Raw genomic sequence first — 21,890 nt, 5'->3', positions numbered from 1 at the left:
ATACCTAAAATCGAATGAGCCAGCACAGTTATAGATTCAAAATAATCATAGTGCTTGGCTTTGGAAAGGATTGAGACACTGCAGATTTTCTTTTTTGAATGCGTTGTCATTATTTTACCGTAGGCCTATATGCTACTTCGAAGTTCGTTGTTACCATTGTTACAGTGCGAACTTCCTGATATGTAATTTTATTTTTAAATACTTTACTTTTTGAACATGTTTGAATCCCTTCAATTTGCCGATGACTGTTGATAAGAAGCACCCAAAATACATTATACGTATTCACGTATACGTATATTGCAGTAACATGAGGCAGAGACGAATTCAAATAAAAATCAGTCAACTTAGGGAAGTTGGTTTCGCCCCATTGATTGTCCTTAGCCACCTTTATGATGTGGATATCGTTTTTGGTCCATAATACAAAATGACCCCATGAAGTCTTGGCTGCTTCCATTCCGGCCTGGATTTGATGCCAATATTCATAGTTGATTTTCAATGAACTAAATTGATCCAAATATGGAGAAGTATCTCTTCCACGTTTCTCAAACATTATATCATTAAAAGTTTTATTGCGGTAAATCCATGGACACTTGATTTCTAATAGCCCTCTTTCGCCACTAGAAGTGCTCATAATTCCATCTGGGCTGCACCAAGACAACCACAAGGAAATATAAGCAATCCAACTTTCCTAATAGACTTGCCGGTGTACTCTTCATATGCTTCTATTGCGACATCCTCATGCATCTGAACCAACATTATTGCACTTTTGCAGGATAAATTATATTCACCACAAAGCGTTTTGAATAGCGACTCGGGGTAGGCACCAGAGCAACCATGTCTGTCCACTGGCGTAGCCAGGGGGGGCGAAAGGGGCGGTAATCAATAGATATTAGAGTATTTTGGGGCAAATGTTTGCAACCTAAAATTTTTCTTCGCGCTTCGCGCGATTTATTGTCCGTTCGTATCTTGATTTTGTTATCAGTATCACGAAAAAAATTTATTCCGCAAATACCCATTATTGAATTTAGCTGCATTCTCAATTATGAGAATACAACAGTACCAGTAGATGCACTAGAGTAACCCGAGGTCGTTGGGTTGATTGAGTCTGTAGGAGTGTCATTCCAGTATGGTGGTTGGGGACTGTTAGCTCCGGCAACTTCCGTTCCGGGACACACGAAGATATATAAAGTATGCTACATGCTACTCCGCAAAGTGCGCTCCCAAAATGATTGACCACCATAAAACCGACCCTTGTATTCCGAAGCCTTCGATATAGATTTTCGGGTGCTTAAATGGCTGGCACCGAATAATCCTGTCCCTGCAATCAGACCCCTCCAACATAAACGCAACTGGCACATAAAAATATCACCACCCCCCGTTAAAAATTGCTAATTTGAAATTGAACGAGTCTGATCAAAGGAGTTTTTTAATTTGGTCTGGTATGTATCAGCGATTTCAATCTTTAAAGTAGCGTCAATCTCTACCAGAGGTTACGAACAAACCGTGCTTCAACGAAGTAATAAGAATGGACACCACTTGCTCATATAGACGTACCAATATTACTGATCAAATTCTTTCATTTCTACAAAAAACAATTTCCGCTCCGCGCGACTAGGGCCGAAATTCACACTGATTGTTCATCACTTTACGTCAGCAATTTGGGCTTATCCGTGCAACGACCGCCTGATAAGCTATAGTTGGCAACTGGAAGCTTCCATAGATATATGTGTGTGTGCATCTAAGAATCGTATGTATAAAGGGTAGGCCTAGTGATGAAATTGCCTATGGCAGGATGTACGGTTCTGCGAGATGTTCCCACGGGAGAGCTCCCCTAAAGTCATAATCTCCCCCTCAAAAAAAAAATAACATTAAAAATAAAAATAAATTGTTTTTCTGGCTACGACCTTGCGTGTGCTCGATCTCTTGAGTGTTGACAGCTTTCTACGCAAGTCATGAAGTAACAGCAATAAATGACAACTGTCCCGTCCGGCGTCCACCCGTGGCCCGTGAGAAGGTTTAGAGAGGCCTGCGGGTTAATTCTCGAAATTACTAGTATTATCAAAAAATAAATTACCAAAACCGAATAACTAAAATTTGATTAGTCTGACCGCGAAATTTGGGATTTTGCAAACTAAAATATCAGTTCTGAGTTCCGAAGCATTGGCGTAGCCACGGGCCGGCCACATTTTTCGCAGATCGTCGTATATGACTATATAATGTACAATATTTCGCGCGGCTAGGTTGGGGATCCACACCAAGTCTTCATGTCATAATTGTTATTGATTTTGATGCGTATTAATATAAGTATTGTTTTCAACGTCACCTATTATCCGGTACGCTCCTATCGGAAGACTAAAAAAGGCCATCAACATTCAAGTGGCCCGCGCAATGGTTCGTAAGTCTCATGTGGCCCTTTGGCCACCCTGCTCTAGAAACTTTAAATAGTCTTGCCGTGTGGTATTAACATATAGCTCAAGATGTATAATTAATTGCCCCCGGAATGTTTGATGACACCACTTCCATCAGCCCTGCCGGAAATCTGATAATGAAAACATATTTACAATATGCAAAGACCAATACAATGAACCAATTTCATTCATTAACCATGAAAAATTTTCGCGCTTCGCGCGAAAGTCTTGTCGTCCTGGTTTTCCACAATCATTGTTTGATCACATCCGTCTGTGAGTGGAATATATATAACGATCGCCCCAGATGTTGAGTTAATCATATAATGAGCGCCCAAGTCCATCGATTTTACCTATTTTTTCCTTATCTTCAAGGGGGGGGGGTCATTTACGTCATCGAATTTTTCGCCCCCCCCCCAATATTTTTTCTGGCTACGCCCTTGCGTCTGTCGAAAGCTTTTGTCACCCGTCCAAAGTTGCTGCCAGTCAGTCAGTCTGTCTGTAACTGCGCATTCTACCCCATAATTGTGTTCGAGATTGTAGCTTTGTCTCTTCAACAACGATGGTAATTTGATCCGGGTCTACACGGCAATTATTCAAAAATTCGTTCTTGTCAATTTTGAATAGTGTGAAGAGATCAGATATATTTTCTGTTATGCTGACAAATGAAGATGCATGTGATGGTGACTCCGGACCTGTAATCCATTTTATTGGGCACGAAGTGTCGGCTTTCATTATATGTGTTAGGAAGAATTTTCTATCTTCCATGTCAAATTTTCTTGGCAAGGCAATGTTAGATTTTTTGGATGAAGGAAATAACTCTTTCATCGGCTGTACGTTTTCTTTACATGCCCTTCTTGGGTGTGTAATCCACGAATTCGGCAGATCGGTTTTAGACATGCTATTTTTGTTAACATAGATCGCAACTGTGGCCATGTGGCTGCAAATCCATTTGCCCCGCGGACATTCACACGTTGCACTACTGAAGCCCCCAGTTCCATCTAAATTGATGGTGACTTTGTAAACAGCGTCTTTCCAAGATGCTGTGATCTTTGCAATAATCTGGAATCTTCTATCTTCAGCGAGATAATCAACTCTGCATTTCCAATTGCAGCCAGGTCTTCAGAAAAGAATGATAACGCTCCTGCTACGGTGACTACCTCAGAATCCATGAATTACGAATGGCTTCCAATATAACTGCAATCGAAAGAATATTATACTATATATTAGGTAAACCTAACAAATTCATCCTGGCAAAGCCTGGAGCTTTCTCACGGTTCTACAGTCCTCGTCTTTTTGCTGACAATTACCCCTGAAGAGCGTATGACTACAAGATTCGGGAATATACCATTAAATTGTGAATGAAGTGTTGTACCTCCAAGAGCTGCTTAGTGGATAACAACAAATTATAAGTCTCTTACCAATAATATATATCCCTATTTACGATGAAGGTAACATTTATAATTAAATTCCTGTCCTGAGGGACGAGTTTCAGCTCTTTGACCGAGCTGGACGAGAGTATCTGGCTGATAGTATGTATGACTGACTTCGGATATTCTTAACTAGCTTGCCAATCCAGAGACAGTGTCTTTCCGGTACTTTGTATTGACGAACAGTGAGCACGGATCAACTAACCCAACTTATAACAAGACGTTAAAAATACTTGCAAATACTGTGAATGAAAAAGACCTCACGTCATTGCCCTACCAAACGAGGAGCAAGTCATGACCCTGCTTACTACACGGCCGTCGAAAGAAAGAGTGATACGTGGTCGTGCTTCTTCTGCCGTCCGATGAGGCGAGTCGAGCGTGACCATTGTGACGAAAGAATAGTGTTAAAGAAACCACCATGACAATTCCTGAAAGTATGGTATTTCTCCTGCTGGGGTGATGTTACTGCAACCAATTCAGACTCATCCTGAGAAGGCCTGGAACTTTGAAACGGTTGCAAAATAATGTTTCAATGCCATCGAAAAATTTGGATTTGAATAAAATAGTATTTACGGTGACCGATTCTTTGTTTATTTATTATAGTTGTGCTCACCGTAAATACTATTTTATTCAAATTTTTCGACGGCGATATAACTTCGCTTCAACTGGTTGGAATTTAAACAAATTTGGTGAGCATCGTTTCTATAGATAGCCTACCACTTTCATGAGGTGAACAGAAAATGTTGAAATTTTTTATTATTTATTTTTATATAATAAATAGAGACTTTCTTCTCCTGTAGCAAATCGGTTACTGGTATCTACGCTTTCAACTTGAAGTTCACATTAAACACGGTTTGTTCCTTGTATAGGTCGAGAAATGGGCGAATAGTACTATGATTGAGGAAAGCGTCCCGCAAAGTACTTCATTTTCCCATATCGGCCCACGCCCGCCATATGTGATAAGTTTGTAGATGACCGTATAGTCAGAATAATAATTCGTGTATTATAAGTCAGACCTGTTGTCATAGGGCAGGGGTCGGCAACCTTTTGCCAGTCACGGACCAAATTTCGAGTGCACAACATTTTGGCCGGGCGGAGTTTTTCCCAATACTATATTTATCGCACACGTCGGTATATTATACCCTACGATGCTGCAATCTCAATCATATAAATCACAAAAAGAACAAAACACATGTATTTACACTTTGACAACGCATGATAAATGTGACACTTGGCGCAGCTTGCTTTGTGAAAGGTTTTCAACTTCTGGTAACATGTCAAATGAAGCAAAAATCAGACCATATTCTACATGGGCGTTGGAATACGTGATCTCAGCTTGCTCTTCGTGAATTTCATTGTTGAAAACAAAAGTCGATGACATTTCTTTTGCATTGTTGGTCAAGCTGGGATGAAGACCCATTTCAAGAACGTACTCTTTGTCAAAGTCATTCAGCGATATTCATTCAATTCAACTGCATCGCATTTCAAATGGGCCCATTTGAAATTTTCTGGCAATGGTTTTGGCGTCCACATTAAACGGAGTACTGAGTAGTCAGAATTTATTTTATACAGAACGAATGTCGCAAAAGCGGATGGAAATTCAGTAATTAAATTTCGTATATCACAGTTACAAATGTATAGTACTGGTACTAGGTTTACTCTCCTCCATTATAGGAAAGTGAGCATAATTTTCTTTGTACTGTTGACATTCCCATTGTCGCAGTTTTGTTTCGAATGCGTCTCAACATCTCATGTATTTAGTTGTTTCCCCCTGAAGTTGCAAATTCAATTTGTTTAGATGTGACGTTAAATGTAGGCTACTACGAAAGCTAGATTAGATACCCATTTTCGATGACAAGATTATGAGTCGGCGATGTTTCTATTTTCAAGGAAAGTTGCTATTTCATTTCTCAGTTCATACACACGTGCAAGCATAGCTTCTCGACTTAATGCGCGAACATGGCAGATATACAAGACATCGCCATATTGATGCTCTGCTTCTAGTAATATCTGAGATATAGGCTAACTGTCGGTGATTCAGTTTGTGAGACAAAATCAACTTTCACCACCGTGTCCAAAACACTATTCAGGTTTGTTGTCTTGGCGTAAAATGTCTTCTGGTGAATTAAACCACAGATGACTAACCTACGGATGCTAGTTATCTATAATGAAACAGGGAAGGTTTGAGATTTTGTCATTGCGTCTGAGCAGAGGAACAGCACCTTTATTGTCGCACCCTATCTGAGAGGCGAACCCTTTAAAACCCTCGCTTGCGCGATGCACCCGCTGGTCTAGTCTACTCCACAGAAATTCTCCATCTCCTACTTTTAGTACGAGATAGGCTACTAGTCGACCGCCTTCGCACCAGTTTTATGGCGTAACAATAGACTAATACGTAGGATACTTTATATCGGAGCAATGCCGCATTCTTTCCAAGCAGTGCTGCACTGCAGATTGGAACTCTACGAAACGGCGGGCCGTATTCTCGTGGTAACTAGTTATTTCGTCGCGGGCCGGACGATTTCGCTTGGCGGGCCGTAGGTTGCCGACCCTTGTCATAGGGTCACGGCATTGAATAAATGTTGAGTATTGCGGAATAGAGAGACCCGTATGCCGAGTCAACCGGAGGTCAACGCAGCTGCAAAGACAGATTGCAATATTGGTTACCCTGACATCGCACCTGAAATCCGTTTAAAGAGAATTACGTCACTCGGTATCGCGATGCAACTTCAATGCGTACTGGCAAATTGTTAATTGCTGTATGGAATCGACACGATCTCTACTGTGTATATACTTCACAATATTTCACAATATTTTGAAGAGTAGTTTTGCCTACTCGTAGTTCAGAGACGTCCAGCCAAATAATTTTGAACTTTCAATTTGCCGTCGAGAACATCAAAATTATTAGGTTGGCAATGAACATTCCAAAGTCCCGTTCACCAAGACATACCGCACCTTTATCGTGTAACATGCAATAGACATTAGAATTGACCGTAGCGGTAGCCCAATTATGCAATTATGCAAAATTGCACGGATTTGGTTTGTATGATACAATGGACATATTGAATGAAAGCAAAAGCCTTTGCAAGATATGTGGTATGTTGAATCTGTTTTGTTATTTTTAAATACTTTGTTGTGCCGATAGCAGACGGTATATATAAACGTAAGATGTGGAAACTATCGAGGTGTTATGTTTATTATTTTTAGAAATTCAGTCAGTCAAAGTGGACGATCGTATTGCTTGGATTATATTTAGGCTTCCCAGCAAACACATGATGGCAAGCGGATATCCGTCGGATAAGTTGTCATTTGGCACAGAGTCATCCTACCGCTATCCGGTTGCACCGAGCGTGTCGACTCCTGGTGTTATCCGGTGGGTGACCACTGACCATCCATCAAGTCATTTCTGAGTCATTTACTGGCCACTGTAGGGACAAAGTCCGGTTGGGACTGATATCCACAGACTATCCACTGGTCAACCCTCTGAACACTAGCTAGCTCCTGGACCTGCATATTTCCTTACCACAGGTTAGGCGACGCACAAATACACTTACACAAGATTGATTTTGAGGCAAAAAGCTTATATTATCAAATTGTCAACAATAAAAACTAAGCAGCAACGAGTAAAATTAACAAGGGCTGTAAATCACGTCAAAATCAATCACTCACTCAAGTTCAAGACATGCAATAAAGCAACAGGTGGACTCAAAAATATCACAAGCAGTCGATCAATTAATCAATCAGGCTAAAAATATGATGACTACGAAGTATGTACACTGTGAGGATTACAGAATACCACACATACACAACTAACCAGAAATACCAGAGGTTGGCAAGTTTTGAAAATCATTATAGGCAATAATAAAACTGCAGCAAAGTAAAGCACAGCATTGAGTCAAAGCAACAATTGTCAATCAATCAAGGTAAAAAAGCATGCACACTGGAAGGATTACAGAATACGACACATGGACAAGTGTTGAAAAAATATGATAGGTCGAAGCAATTACCTAGAATTCTGCCTATGAGAATAAAACAAGACACGCACTGCATTACACATGCACATACACAAATGTATCAGAAAAACAGAGGTTGGCAAGTTTTGAAAATCATTATGCAACAAGACATAGCGATACATTCAAAATTGCAGTGCAGTATAAAAAGCACAGCATCGAGTCGAAGCAACAACTGTCAAATCAAGTTGCAAAATTACGTTCACTATATGAGAATATCATTGAAAAAAAAAATCAAAGTGGCAGGTTGAAGTTCTTCAATGACAGTAAAAAGACACGCACACTAGGGAAATACCTGACCTTGATATTTAGGAATTAAGATAGCAAGTTTTGAAGGTCAAGAGGTAATACGAAAAGAGATACAAAAAAATAGGATGTTGTATTCTGGTCAATTGCTCGTTACGACATCCTCTATGTGCAGATCTGTCACACATTGAGCAAGGTGCAGTATAACCAACAAAGCACTTCTACTTAGGTTTCGCCTACTTGTACTGCATGTTTTTTTACTACTTCTACTTAGGTTTTTCAGACATAACCAGTTAGATAGCCCCTATAATGTAGTAAATAGTGAATGCAATTTAGAAATCGCACTATAATTGGAGTGCCATTATATATTTTTCGCGTACATCCTGCAATTTTGAAAGCGGCCAACTGCAGTAACCTGCAAGTGTGCGACTCGTTCTACTTTTGGAAAGTACTCAAGTAGTCACAATTTCAGATCCACCTTTACTTGAGCAGCAAGGATGACTCACTTTCACCCCTTTTTGATCGTATATACCGTGTCTAGAGCGGATGAAAATAATAATCAGCAGATTCAACTGTAACTTGTAAAAAATTCCACAGCAAGCAATGCACACTTGCAATCAACAATCTCTCTAGCTGGATATATCTTCAATCTTCATACAGGTTCAACTTGCAACGAGGTCAAAAATTGGTACGAGGGAAATGACTTTATACTGCATCCTCTTCCTCGTCTGCGTAAGACTGAGACAGGATATGGACTTGTTCTGCATTCTTGCCCTAAAAGAATTAGCAAGAAAATCATTACAAGCGAACATGAAACGATCCTTCGAAATGCTGCCAATTCCGAACGCTTGCAAAATTCATTCAAACACTGACAAGTACAGCATACTATGCATAAACGCACAAATCATGAATATTAAAATTTATGATCATTATAGAACAGTGGACACTAGAGGTGTTCAAAAAAAACTTTTTTCAAATTTGATTGGCTTAGCTGGCAAATCATTAGGTTACCTAAAATACCTTGCACAAAAAATTTGACTCATTTCAACCCGTAGATGCTGAGGTCATCCAATTCGAAATTTCCATCATTTTTCAAATAATAGTATTTACGGAGGAAAATTTCACCACTCCGACATGATCAAAAATGCCTAAGATGTAGGGATGCTTTTTCCACTCATTTCCATCTTTACAGGGGCCTATGGTGGAGTTTGGATGAAGACATCGCCAGTTGACGAATAAAAGATATGACACGGTCACTCGGATTAGCTGGAAATTAGTAGACTTCATTGAAATAGCTAATAGACACGTTCAAATGATGGTGATATACTTTGCAAATGAACTACTTTTCACACTAATATTAACGACCACGAAAATGAAAAAAAAACTGACACATAGATAAAACAAGGGTAAATATATGAGTATGGTCATGGTCATAGGCGCCGAGTTACGGGGTGGCACCCCAGTCAATATGCTGAAACGAAAGCCGTCTGCGATTTCAAATTTTCGTATATCTCTATTTTCTAGTCATTTCGATACGACATCAGCGCTGTCAATGAGCAAGTCCGTGATATCGCGTAAATGCCAACTATTTACCATTAACCGATAGCCGATACACACGCAAATAATTGAATACGCAGCTTCGTAGGCGATGACAAACTAATGCTTGAAACGCCCCAATAAATTGTAACCCGGGATTTCGACATGCATTTGTCGTGTTGTCAGACTAGGTTCCGACCCATTGTGCTGTATTCAAGTTGGCGAATTACTGATTAGATGCGCCAGGCGAGGCCTACAATATTCGTATCGTAGGCCTTGGATGCGTGCTTTCTCGTTTGCTATCATCTGTAGGCTACTTATTCTTGTCTGGTTTATACACTCGCATTTCCTCGATGTCACTTGTCGGTGTTTGATTCGCTGCTAATACTGCGCATTGTGCAGTGCACGGCGTTGAATTACGTTGTCAAATAGTGATGCAACACGAGGTTTTCTGTGGCGTAAATTCTGAATTTATTCGATTAGTTCGAACGGGAACCTTCTATTTTCCAATACAATAAACTTCATTGCTGGACGGACTCGAGCTCAACCATATCGCGGATCGAATTTCAAACCACTTAGCGCGTCCGCATGCACGCTATAATCGCTGGCATGAAATATCACGTGCGCCAGGCTATGCCTCATATCGTCACGAGCCTGAACTACCGAGTCTACAGCAGGACTGGCGCATGTGATAACATCGCTGGCCTAAACTATAGCGTCTGCTACAGGCATCATATGATTTACCTGCTATCTCTACTTATTTGATTGTTATGTTATACTGGCTTAAGACTGACAGCGTCAAATTGAATAAACCTGAATCTGCGCAATTGGCCACGAACAGACGCGAACGAACGTAATTGATTAGCGCTAATACTAAAACATCAGAAGATGCATGTACTTAACCGTAATAAATGATGCTAACTTGGTAAATTTGAAGAAATTTCAAACCCCTCCCTTGTTTCATCTGGTCACCCTATGTAGAAATAAAAGTCGGCGCCTATGATGAGTATGGTTACGCAATATAACCATTATCCCCTCTGCGCAATATATTTAGACAATCAATATTGCATCTACCTCGTATTGCTGATTTGTTTTTGGATGGTGCATGGCGCAACACAGATCTGACTTCAATCTAGTAGTCATTTTCCGGAACAGTCGTAGGAATATTGCAACAAGCACCTAAACAGGAAGATTATAGTAAACAATTTATAAAGACGACAACTAGTTCAACCTACGATATATAATATCTTGTATAAACTCAGTGCACACAGAGCTTTCGTCCCAGTTCTGCCCAACTTTATCAGTTGCCACTATATTGGGAAACTCAGCGCTAATCAATTAAAAATATCAGATACTCACCATTTCCAGTAGGAAATTCCCAGCAGAATGAACCTAGACGACTCTCTGTAGGAAGGGCTGCTTGCTGAGACAACGTATCTGAACAGATAAATAACAGTCAGTGGCACCTCAAACACGCAACAACGGGCATGGGTTGATTAAACGCAGTCAAATAATGGTAATCTTATAGCTGGCGAACAGAGCGCAAAATTTAATAAAACAGGTCTCAATATAAAGCTACTTTCGCACTGATTCAGAAAATATAAATTAAAATCTGGTCCGGGCACTAAAACCCCCCGAAAATTGCCTTTGAAATCCGAAATCGGCATTGTTTCTAACAAAGGTAGCGGCAGTAGACAATGACAAATCAAATGTCTAGAACTGATTGTGACATCATTGAGCGCCTTGGCGAAGTCGTGCTGAATATATATTACAATGAAATTCATGAACCGCTGTGCCCAATGGAACAAACTGTTTTGTAGATCGGCCTGTTGCGTACCAAGAAATACGCGTTGATAGTAAATTCTACGATATGGTATATGTTCAGGCTTTTGTGCTATAATTTATATTTATCCAAATTTTTGAATGCGCGACGACGCATAAAATACACAAACTATTCACATTACGACTTATTCGCGCTACAGCGATTGATACGACGCGTTATACTCTGAGTCTGAGAATCACGGGGAACACGGCAAGCGACTTTGCCAAGGCGCCCAATGATGTCACAATCAGTACGAGACATTGAACGGTCATTGCCTACCGACGTTACCATTGATAGAAACAATACCGACTTTGACCCTTCGAGGGCGATTTCCGGGTCGTTCCAGTGCCCGGACCAGATTTTAATTTCATTTTTCGGAGTCAGTGCGAAAGTAGCTTTCGATTGAGACCCGTGTAATTAAATTGTTCGTTCTGGTCGCCTGCTCTAACATTAATGTTGAGTTATCAAATTGGAAGTTTCTACAGTCATCATTGCATGAGCTGAGCATAAAAAATTTCAAATAATTCATAACTTACATACGGTACCCAGCTCAGCTTTCTAGACTATATATAAGAGTTAAATAATTTTTTACAAATCAAACGGTCATAACTGCAGATTTCTTGCTGTTTTGATACCACATGGAGGAATTAAGCTCTAACCTGCATTTCGTAAATTGGTGATGCACTGTCCGTAAAATCACGACATTACTGGCAGATTTCTTCCTTCATTTTTCTTCAAGATGCTGAGATTTCTTTTCGAACTGTTTCGCCTGAGCTTCAGCAAGATCAGTATCACTGGTATCAGTGGAACATGCGCGTTTTCTTTAAATCTTCTCGTGACCACCTGAATCAGACCTTGAATCGGAATCATATTTGGTAGATCTTCGTATCCGTCGTCTTTTCCCCGCATCCGATGCCGAGCTATCCAAGTTAGTATTGCAATATAGTACTCAAACCATATATATATATAGGGCTGGGTAGAATTGAATATCGGTACTTCAATAATACAATTTGGAAGCCAAGCATTAATATCATGATTGAAATACCAGCAACCACGACTCTTGAGTAGGGATGTCTATCATTCAATTTGGGTTACGGGTCTAATTCAAAAATTCTGATAGCTTGCGCCTTGCGGTCAGTCAAATGTTTCCGTACCTTCCAATCCATTTCCAGTCATAAATCACAAAACAGTAACTCTTACCTTATGTTGATCAAGAAATCAGGTTTGGTTACAATAAAAGGACGTACTTTAACAGTATCAACTCTAAACCTACCTGTACCGAACATCCGTCATAATATAGCTCTTTAATACTATATAGGGATTCAATAACCAAGCGCATTTTCGTTGTGCACATACGCCACTTCTGACTATAACCGTATCATTATCATTGACTGACTACACTGCTACAACCAGTGGTTATGGTTAAGTAATCACCGAGCTAAGTGGCACACAGCAAATGTCGAAAATGCTTCTCGCCGCAGACAGCAATTCATTTCAAAGAATCACGGTTCAAACTTCCCAGACGAAAATTTGAATCACGTGAACTGGGCTCGAGGTAATTATACAACGACCCTTGTAGTGACTCTACAAAGTGACACGGAATATCTAAACAATGACAAGGAATTGAGTCTAATTTTTGATTAAACCAATTCATAATGTCAGAACGTAGTTTTCTACAGCTTTTCTAATGTACAAAGTTAGCCTAACGAAAACACAACACAATTTTTTTTTTTTTTTTTTTAGCCACCAAACATACTAGGCAATTGAAGTCTAGCAAAACACGAGACTAACCCAATATCGAAACAATAGTAAAGGCATCACGCCTAAAAATCTTTTTGTTTACTTAAGTGGCGTTGCACTAGTAAGGTTTTTATTACTGACTTTCAATTATACAAGTCAACCTAAATGAATACACAGCACCATCTAACACTAACAATACTAAATAATTCTAGCCTAACAAAAAATGCTAGAATACCACAATACAATACATCCCAGTAGGCTCAATATCAAGTGTGTTACATCTGCCAAGTCTGGGAGGCTATCCAACTTCAAAAACAAGTCCGTGGCCACCAAAGATACAATGTGGCCGTTACATAAAACTGATTATACTTCGATCAGTATAATTAAGACTGGGTATAATCGACGTATACCTCAGTCCATCTCGCGCGCGGTGCACATCTGCTACTCATAGCTGAGGGATATATCTGCCTGCTGTAGCACAAAGCAGGTTTCAAATGGGGTCTGGCTCTTCTTTTCGGTGTGGAAACAGCGTAATATATGTTTGAATTCCCGACTGGTCTGTCTTGAACAGACTTCAGGGGATCGGCTCTCGCAGTACCATAACTGCATATTTCGTACGTGGCGACAAAATCGGTCGATTGATGTAGAGAGCGGTATTACGTCGGTAATCTGCTGTGGCCATGTGGTCAACCGTCAGCATCATTTTGGCGCAGTTGGTAGTGTACTGCCGGCGTCTACCGTTTTCCCGATTTCTCGTTTCGTTGCGAATCGGTACCTTTGATTTCGTAACACGAAATAATGCCAGAATTGTTCCCCCAAGTCGATCGAAAACGTTCGATGTCCCTTCCACTATGAGAGCTTGATGCACCGGAAGCGATTGCGCGGTATCGTGCGGTATTGTGCGAGCAATCTGAAACAGCACACGACAGCCAGCATCACTTTGAAAAGGACTTAACAACTAGGCTTAGCACGAATACGACACAAGATAAACAACTAACAATAAAATAAAATGAAATAAATGTCTCCAAAGCCCTGTACCTACAAGCCATATGGAGGGTAACTACTTGACGTGCTGAGGTGTAAAAAGTAGTCGAGAAAGCTACTCAAGTAGAATTAGAAGTAGAGACGCAACATCATCATAAGTACTAGTAGTTTTGAAAACAGTCTCAATTCGTTTGCATGGACTGTCAATCTTTGCGCGAGTATTTAGGCCAGCGTTAATCGAAATATGTTGGATCGTAAATTTTACCATATAGTGTATCCTTATTCCGGAAAATGGGGAATTACTATACCGGTACTTGCATGTATACTTCAACATGTGTGTTCTGTAGACAAAAGAACTGAAGTATTTAAAACCAAAGTATGATTCTCGGAATTGAAAGAGAAACATAATACCACGTTTTAAAGCGGAAAATATATTCCATGTAATTTATCCAGAAAGTTTCCAAGGTGGTCTGCTAAAACAGGTGCAGCTTAAAAATAACAACACTGGAGTTCACTTATCTTATTAGCACATGTCCAGGGCTGCTAGATTACGATACAAAGGGTAATTGCCCGATTGCAAAACGGTAGTTTCTAGCGTTTTATGGCCGTAGTTAATGTGATGGAATTTGATATGGCGACAGTGCCGTATGAGTGGAACAACACAATACGGAACCTAATTTATATTCACCGACATTTCGTGGAAAACGTATTTGTCAATTTACAACGACTGTGCGCGAAGCGAAAAAAATCCTGGCTTCACTTGACTTTGATGAAATTTTAATGTCGGCACTCCGTGAAACAGCTCTGAAATTCCTCAGGCTATCTTCCTTATTGGAGGATCACACTACTTTTACTTGACAAACTGAATAGTGAAAAGTAATTAAGTAGATCACAAAATATTACGAAGTAGAAGTAAAAGTAGAGAAAATCATATCTAGAAGTACTTCGTGACGGGTCACCTATGTTGACGTGACGTAAGGCAGGTAATTCGGTAATTACAATTGAAATAACAAAGGCTGCACCTAACAGCATTTAAGGCCGTGACGGTGTAATAACGATTGGCGATATGAGAAGCATACAACTCACGCAATTACTGAATTAAAAACAAGCGGAGAGACAAGTGTGATAAAATGCTATCATAAACCTTCCAGGCTAAGGATCCACCTTACTGGACAATCTAAGAACGTCTAAGTAAGCAACGTGGCGCGTCGATTCAACTATATACTTTACAATCATGTAATGGGATTGGAATTTGAGTTACAGACGCGTTCTGCGAAATGAGAATGCCATATTATTGAACATTTTCCGTGGGATACGGATATTTAGAAAATTTGGACCGAATGAGCTGTCCCGTTATCTAATAGGGTAGCTGTTCGTGATAAGTTTTGCCCGAAACGCACTATTGTTTAGCAGATAATCTCCCGTCCGGCAAGAACAACTTTCCTGTACTACAACAGTCTGTCTAAAACATTGTTCAGCCTGAATTACATCGCTAGCTTGACGAAACCGTGGTCGACCTTTGGTTGGTGTCAAGTATAATGCGGCGTTCGTATTTTAGTGGGAGCAGTGATTTTTGAATAGCATGTTCAGCGTTACATTCAAATGCGTTCAATTGGGACACAAGACTACGGTACCTAAAATCAGATTGATCTTGTATCGTTGCTAGTAGAAAACGTATGCTCGGAGTGGTACGATTGAAACTTGCTGCAGGCTGTTCAATCGACAACCGTCGCTTCTCTCCTACTTTACAACGCTGCCAGTGACGGCATCTCAATTCAAGTAGCATATGGATACGCTGTCCATAATGGATTACAACTTGGCTATTTTTATCATCACAGTTAGGTAACGGTATCTAGATAATGCACCATAGTCCCAATTTACCATAGCTAATTTGTTTCGGCAATGTCCTTTGAATGGAGACATATTTTGACATATCACTCTGGTCGGATCGTAAAGCTAAGGTCAGGGTGTCATAACGATATCTAAGTCATGATCAATCAATTACGCAGAAACCCTATATGTCCACTGGGCGCTCAAGGCCAATCCAGTGTCGTATGAAATCGAATATGGCGCGTTACTGAGCCAACTTCTCTATAACTACCCAAGCGAACGCACTGCACGCTCTAGGGTACCTCAAAAATAAACGAAGTTTAGCAAAAAATTCATAATTCGCATTAACGCGAGAACACGCTAACATGAGAGGTGAAAGCAAATTCAAAACCACATCCTGTATCGAGGCGCGTGAACATGTACGCCTGTAGAAGCAGTTAAAAATGGACGGCGTGCAATTCTAATTACAACGTCCTGAGTCTGCGATAAGCGCTGTATCGCTGAGAAATGTGAAAGGCAAAACCAATTTAATAAGTTTGCCTGAATGTCAAAATTTAGCTCGAACAATTTACTATGTCACGCCTGTAAGAGGATCTGAGACAATTCAGTATATTAAAAAAATGAGCACGTTTAAATTTGAATTCATTGCGAGAGCTGAATCTCGCGAAGTATATCCTGTTTGCGACACTAATACGTCCTGTTCTATATCGCGGGAAACAGGAACAGGTTTCATGTAACTCGAATTTGAGTGGGAGCAATCATGTTCTGAAACGAAAATTGCGGTCGTTTGGCTGAAAAAAATAAGAATTTTCCCGCGGTCTGTAAATTGCGACATGTATGGAAAACGTGTCTCTGACGTATAACGTCCACGTGGTATCGACTGCACCACGCCCATGGCTGAATCGGTGAAATAAAACATGGCGCTTTTAAGGCCAAAAGGAAATCATGTTCACGAAACAGTCTCATGTAAAATGGACCCTGTAAATCCAAAGATAGAAAAAATATAACACGGTCAATTCCGAAGCGGGCAGAGCCAGATGCTGCAACAGATTCTACCACAACTAAAAATCCTGAACCTGCACTGATTCTGTCAATTTTTTTACAAAAATCAATCCAGTGCCAAGAGCGAACATCATTACATTGGCGTGCCTTTTTATCGTAATTCGTGTGACGCCAGCACATAATGTGCCTTCTCGCTGCAAATTTAAGCGAGTTTTTGATTGAATGAAAAAGCTGTAATTCTTTCCGAATTCTACTGAGAGCCAATTTGAAAGGCATGAATCGCACGGTTTGCGCACAAGCGTCCAAGCCCGCCACATTACTCTGCTGAGCACTATCTAACATTTGAGCAGAAATAAATTGGGCCATAGTTAGCAGCGCGTAAACTAGACGCAAGCGTAATCTAGTCGATACATCAAGTTGTGCGGCGCGCGCGTTTGTATTCAACTGCGATTTCTCGTCAAAAAGAAAACTGTCCTTGACGACGTTGGTGGCAATTTGTGAATTAACATTTAAAATTAAACTATCCAACCAACGTTCAACGTTAGCGTGAGTATCAACTACTTCGTCACGCAAAGCGGAAATAACTAATTTATGATCCTCAATATCACTTATATTAGACACGCTCTGTGAAGCTGAATCAAATATAACCACAGGAAAGATCAAATCTGAGAAGTTATCGCTGTTAGACACATCGTCATTCATTCCGTTAATCTTACCTGGTAAAGCTCTTACGCTTAACAATGTTAGGGATATCAACGTTAGAATCAACGACTGTAGGTAGGTGTAGTTACTAGCCAAGGAGACATAATAACATGCGCACAATATATAATAATATATAACATGTAAGACACGAATTGGCTAGGGAATTATAGGCTGTCGCGATACTTATTTCAGAATGCAATAGAAGCACGTACCGTATATTGAATAATGTCCGGAAAATTGATAGTTCGATAGTTCGATGGCAACGTCGAAAGTCCTCGTACTCAACGTAGTAGCGTTTAAGATTTCACTTGGGGCGCCATGCAACAATACTTGAGTAGATGTCCTGGTGAGTAGAAGTATAGCTAACCAAAGTATTATAGGTTTAGCTGGCTGACTACTTAACCTGGAGTCCTGTACTGTTTCCTGGTGAGATCTTCTTAAGACGCCGATATACGCAAGACATACGAATATATTTCAGACGTTGTTACAAGTAGGTTTAGCAAATGAGTCTCCTGATCCGAGAGAATCAGTAGTTTTATACTAGAGGCAAATTACTCTAGAACAGGATGTCTCTCGGTTACGAGATATATACATTTCATGGTTGAACGACAACAGGGCTCTGTTACAGCACATACGCCACTTCTGACTATAACCGTATCATTATCATTGACTGACTACACTGCTACAACCAGTGGTTATGGTTAAGTAATCACCGAGCTAAGTGGCACACAGCAAATGTCGAAAATGCTTCTCGCCGCAGACAGCAATTCATTTCAAAGAATCACGGTTCAAACTTCCCAGACGAAAATTTGAATCACGTGAACTGGGCTCGCTGCGCAATGCGCCACTGCGCATATGGATGAAAAAGGCTAATGATCTCATTCACTTCACGCATGGCGCGACGCACGAGGAAAGCTCGTCAATCGTTGAGTGGTATTCAGTGGGGTAACATCACTTAGCTATATAACATCGGTAAAACATTATGAGGTACAAAAATTGTAATTGTCAAATTGTAAAGTTTATTACATGCTCGAAATAAAAGTACGAAAGAGAATGTACCATTATCGAAGTCGATAATAGAGTATACCATTAACTATTCAATATACCAGAATATAATCCCTGTAAATTATATGGCGATCAAGTCAGAATCACTGTGCGCAGTCGCCATTTCTGCCGACCCATTGAACTCATTCAAGTGAGAAACGCTAAACATCTCACGGCATGACGCACCACAGACATGATGTCCAAACACGCCCCAGATACGATGCCCGGGTATCAACACAGGCCGAACACGCCCCAGACACGATGTCCGAGTGTCAACTCAGATCCGAAAACAACCCAGACACCATGCTTGAATGGCCGAACATGCCCCAGACACGATGTCCGATTGGCAGCACATGCCGAACACACCACAGACATGATGTCCGATTGGCAGCACAGGCCGAACACGCCCCAGACATGATGTCCGATTGGCAGCACAGGCCGAACACGCCCGAGACATGATGTCCGAACTCGTCGCAGACACGATGTTCGGGTATCAACACAGGCCGAACATGCCCAAGACACCATGTCCGAATTGCAACACCGGCCGAACGCACCCCAGACATGATGTCCAAACACGCGCCAGACACGATATACGGGTGTCAATACAGGCCTAACACGCCCAAGACACCATGTATGAATGGCAACACAGACCGAACACGCCGCAGACACGATGTCCGATTGAGAGCACAGGCCGAACACGCCCCAGACATGATGTCCGAACTCGCCGCAGACACGATGTCTGAGTGTCAACTCAGGCCGACACGCCCCAGATGTAATGTCTGAATGGCATCATAGGCCGAACACGCCCCAATAACTTCGCTATCTCGTGTCGCAAATTTATAAGGTTGAACTTACTTAATACAGCCATAATGCACATTTTACCTCATTTTGACGTGTCGCAAGCAATAAAGCACAAGTATGTTTTGGAATGTAATCAAATGTATTGCAAACAAGAATATTCATGAATGCTAGCTAGGCGAAATCTCAAGATCATGCGTTGTCATGCAAATATTTCTGTAGTCTGTAGGAGTCGACACCATGCGAGTGCGTTCAACGCTTCCATTTGAAGTATTTCATCAAATTCAGCTCCATCTTCCTCGTCTGAATTGATAGATTGTGAAGGCAGAGGCAGGCTATTGTCACAATTATATTCTGAGGTTCTTCCTTGAATATAGGCAATGCGCGAGATATTTTTTCAACACCCAAAGCACTGTGCTCTATGCCAGAAAGGGTAACATTATGTATGAAAACAATAGTGACATTTTTCGGTCAATGTTCTTGGCCATAATAGTGGCGTGAATAAGTAAGTCCTCAGTGGATGGTCAGCATCTCCAAAAGCATAATCTTCATCATTTAATATTAATATGCCAAAATGCTGGACAGTTGTGTCTTCAAAAATCGGAATCACAGTCGCACTCTTTCTTCTAATACTTTGCGATAACGTACTGAACATCTGCCAGATACTTCCTCGGGGTTCTATTCTGATCACCCGTACGTAGCCTAAATTTCAACAACTATAGCAATTTCATATTCCTTCACTGCATCGCTTTACTATACAGCATCAGCAAGCAACTAAAAACAATAACTATCTGGCCACAAATATCCTGCGTTGTAAACCAGGGCTGTCAAACTCAAAATTACGTCGCGGGCCGGATTCAAACATTCGAAATGCTCGCGGGCCACCGGCTTTGCTTTTCACTTGAACATATTGTTACCAAGCTAGCAAGAATAAGTAGAGCAACACTTTGATCGCGAACAATGAAATTGACGATGATGATTGGTTGGTTGAATGCACTTATGAGCCGCTGCTAAAACAGTCGCGGTAACGACGATACAAGTTCACTTATTTCTATGCTCCATTTACTTGAGTCGTAATATATCGTTAACCGTATGTATGCGTTGTGAGGATTGATGAATTCCAGAGATTCAACTGTAAACGCGGACTTTTGAATTTGTTGTATTTTATTTGTATTATTAAATCACGATTCAGGTTTCTCTACATTACGGGGACCTTTTGAGTCAGAAATGATACAGCACCGCGACCATGCACTGATATTTGTGTAAGAGTCGTATGTATTGATTTTATCATTGGATTGAAGCTGAAATCGCAGATACTTTGCTGTATAGTACCCCATTCACCAATGTATTGTTCGAAGCTGGTCCAGAATGATCATTATTCCACACAACAGTGGAACTAAAGTCCCAATTACACAGTGGATGCCGGGATCTGATCATCGTGTTTCGCGATGCGAATGGAGCAGCGGGCGATCAGAATAATATTCAGGACTTCTAGCCTATGATCTACGAGGGCGGTAACTGCCACACCGAAACCCCCAATTGGGAGCTCGAAGGGGTCCAATATTATTTTGTTGGTCGTTTGTTAGTGGATATTTATTCAACTTGGAAAATTCTGTCACGCTTCGCGCGATTTCATGCCCCATTATGCCTAGATTTTAATATCATCACTCATCAGTAAAGAAATATGCGCATATTTTAGAGAAATATGCATATCGGCGCTGTCGATTACCACGCAATCAACAGGATTATGACTCTAAGATAAGAGGTGGGCCACAACACATTTTCAAACCGGAAAAGGCCTACGACCAAGAATAGGCTGAGAGCACCTGGGCTTTACCTGTCGGGTAGAACCTAAGCTATATCCTAGCCGCTATAGACTATACATTGGGTTCGATCTGATAGGTATGGCCCCTACCCTGCGCTCGGAATATCAACCTTGATTTTATCCCGAAAATAGTACATACAATTATTAGTTCGATAAATAGTTGAGTGGTCATTGGGCGCGATTCATGAGCGAAATAATTCCAATTAGGTCAAGTCAAAACCCGGCATGAGCGACCATACTTCGACCTTTACCGCATCGTCTTTAGTACAATGCTTAAATATGGAAGCGGCAACCATGAATGTCTGAGAGGAGACGGCGGTGGAAAAAAGGTTGAGAATCACTGGAATATACCGAAGAAGCTAGAGAACATTGATGCCATCGGGTATATAGAACTATAGCACTAAAACAGTGCCATTCAACACACATGTATTTGTATTATATTTTATAAGAGCCAGGGCACCAGAACCCTCAAAATCGCCAAGGAACTAGAAATCGGATTCCCCACATACTAGGGAT

General features: G+C 40.8%; 1 long non-coding RNA gene across 1 annotated transcript; it reads right to left on the bottom strand.

Annotated features, from left to right (window-relative positions):
• Positions 1-7,395: 7,395 nt before the first annotated feature.
• Positions 7,396-18,491, bottom strand: LOC145448450 (uncharacterized). The gene is made up of 4 exons (XR_013917915.1): positions 12,109-18,491; positions 10,987-11,064; positions 10,702-10,806; positions 7,396-8,865 (listed from the first exon to the last, which is right to left on the bottom strand). It is a non-coding gene; the product is annotated as an uncharacterized LOC145448450 (long non-coding RNA).
• Between the last annotated feature and the right edge of the window lie 3,399 nt (positions 18,492-21,890).

The sequence above is a fragment of the Botryllus schlosseri genome, chromosome 10 (genome assembly GCF_051294905.1).
Source record: "Botryllus schlosseri isolate E-star chromosome 10, Bs_hap1, whole genome shotgun sequence".
Taxonomy (NCBI): domain Eukaryota; kingdom Metazoa; phylum Chordata; class Ascidiacea; order Stolidobranchia; family Styelidae; genus Botryllus; species Botryllus schlosseri.
Note: the sequence above shows the minus strand (reverse complement) of the source record. Positions and strands in the feature narration are given on the sequence as shown.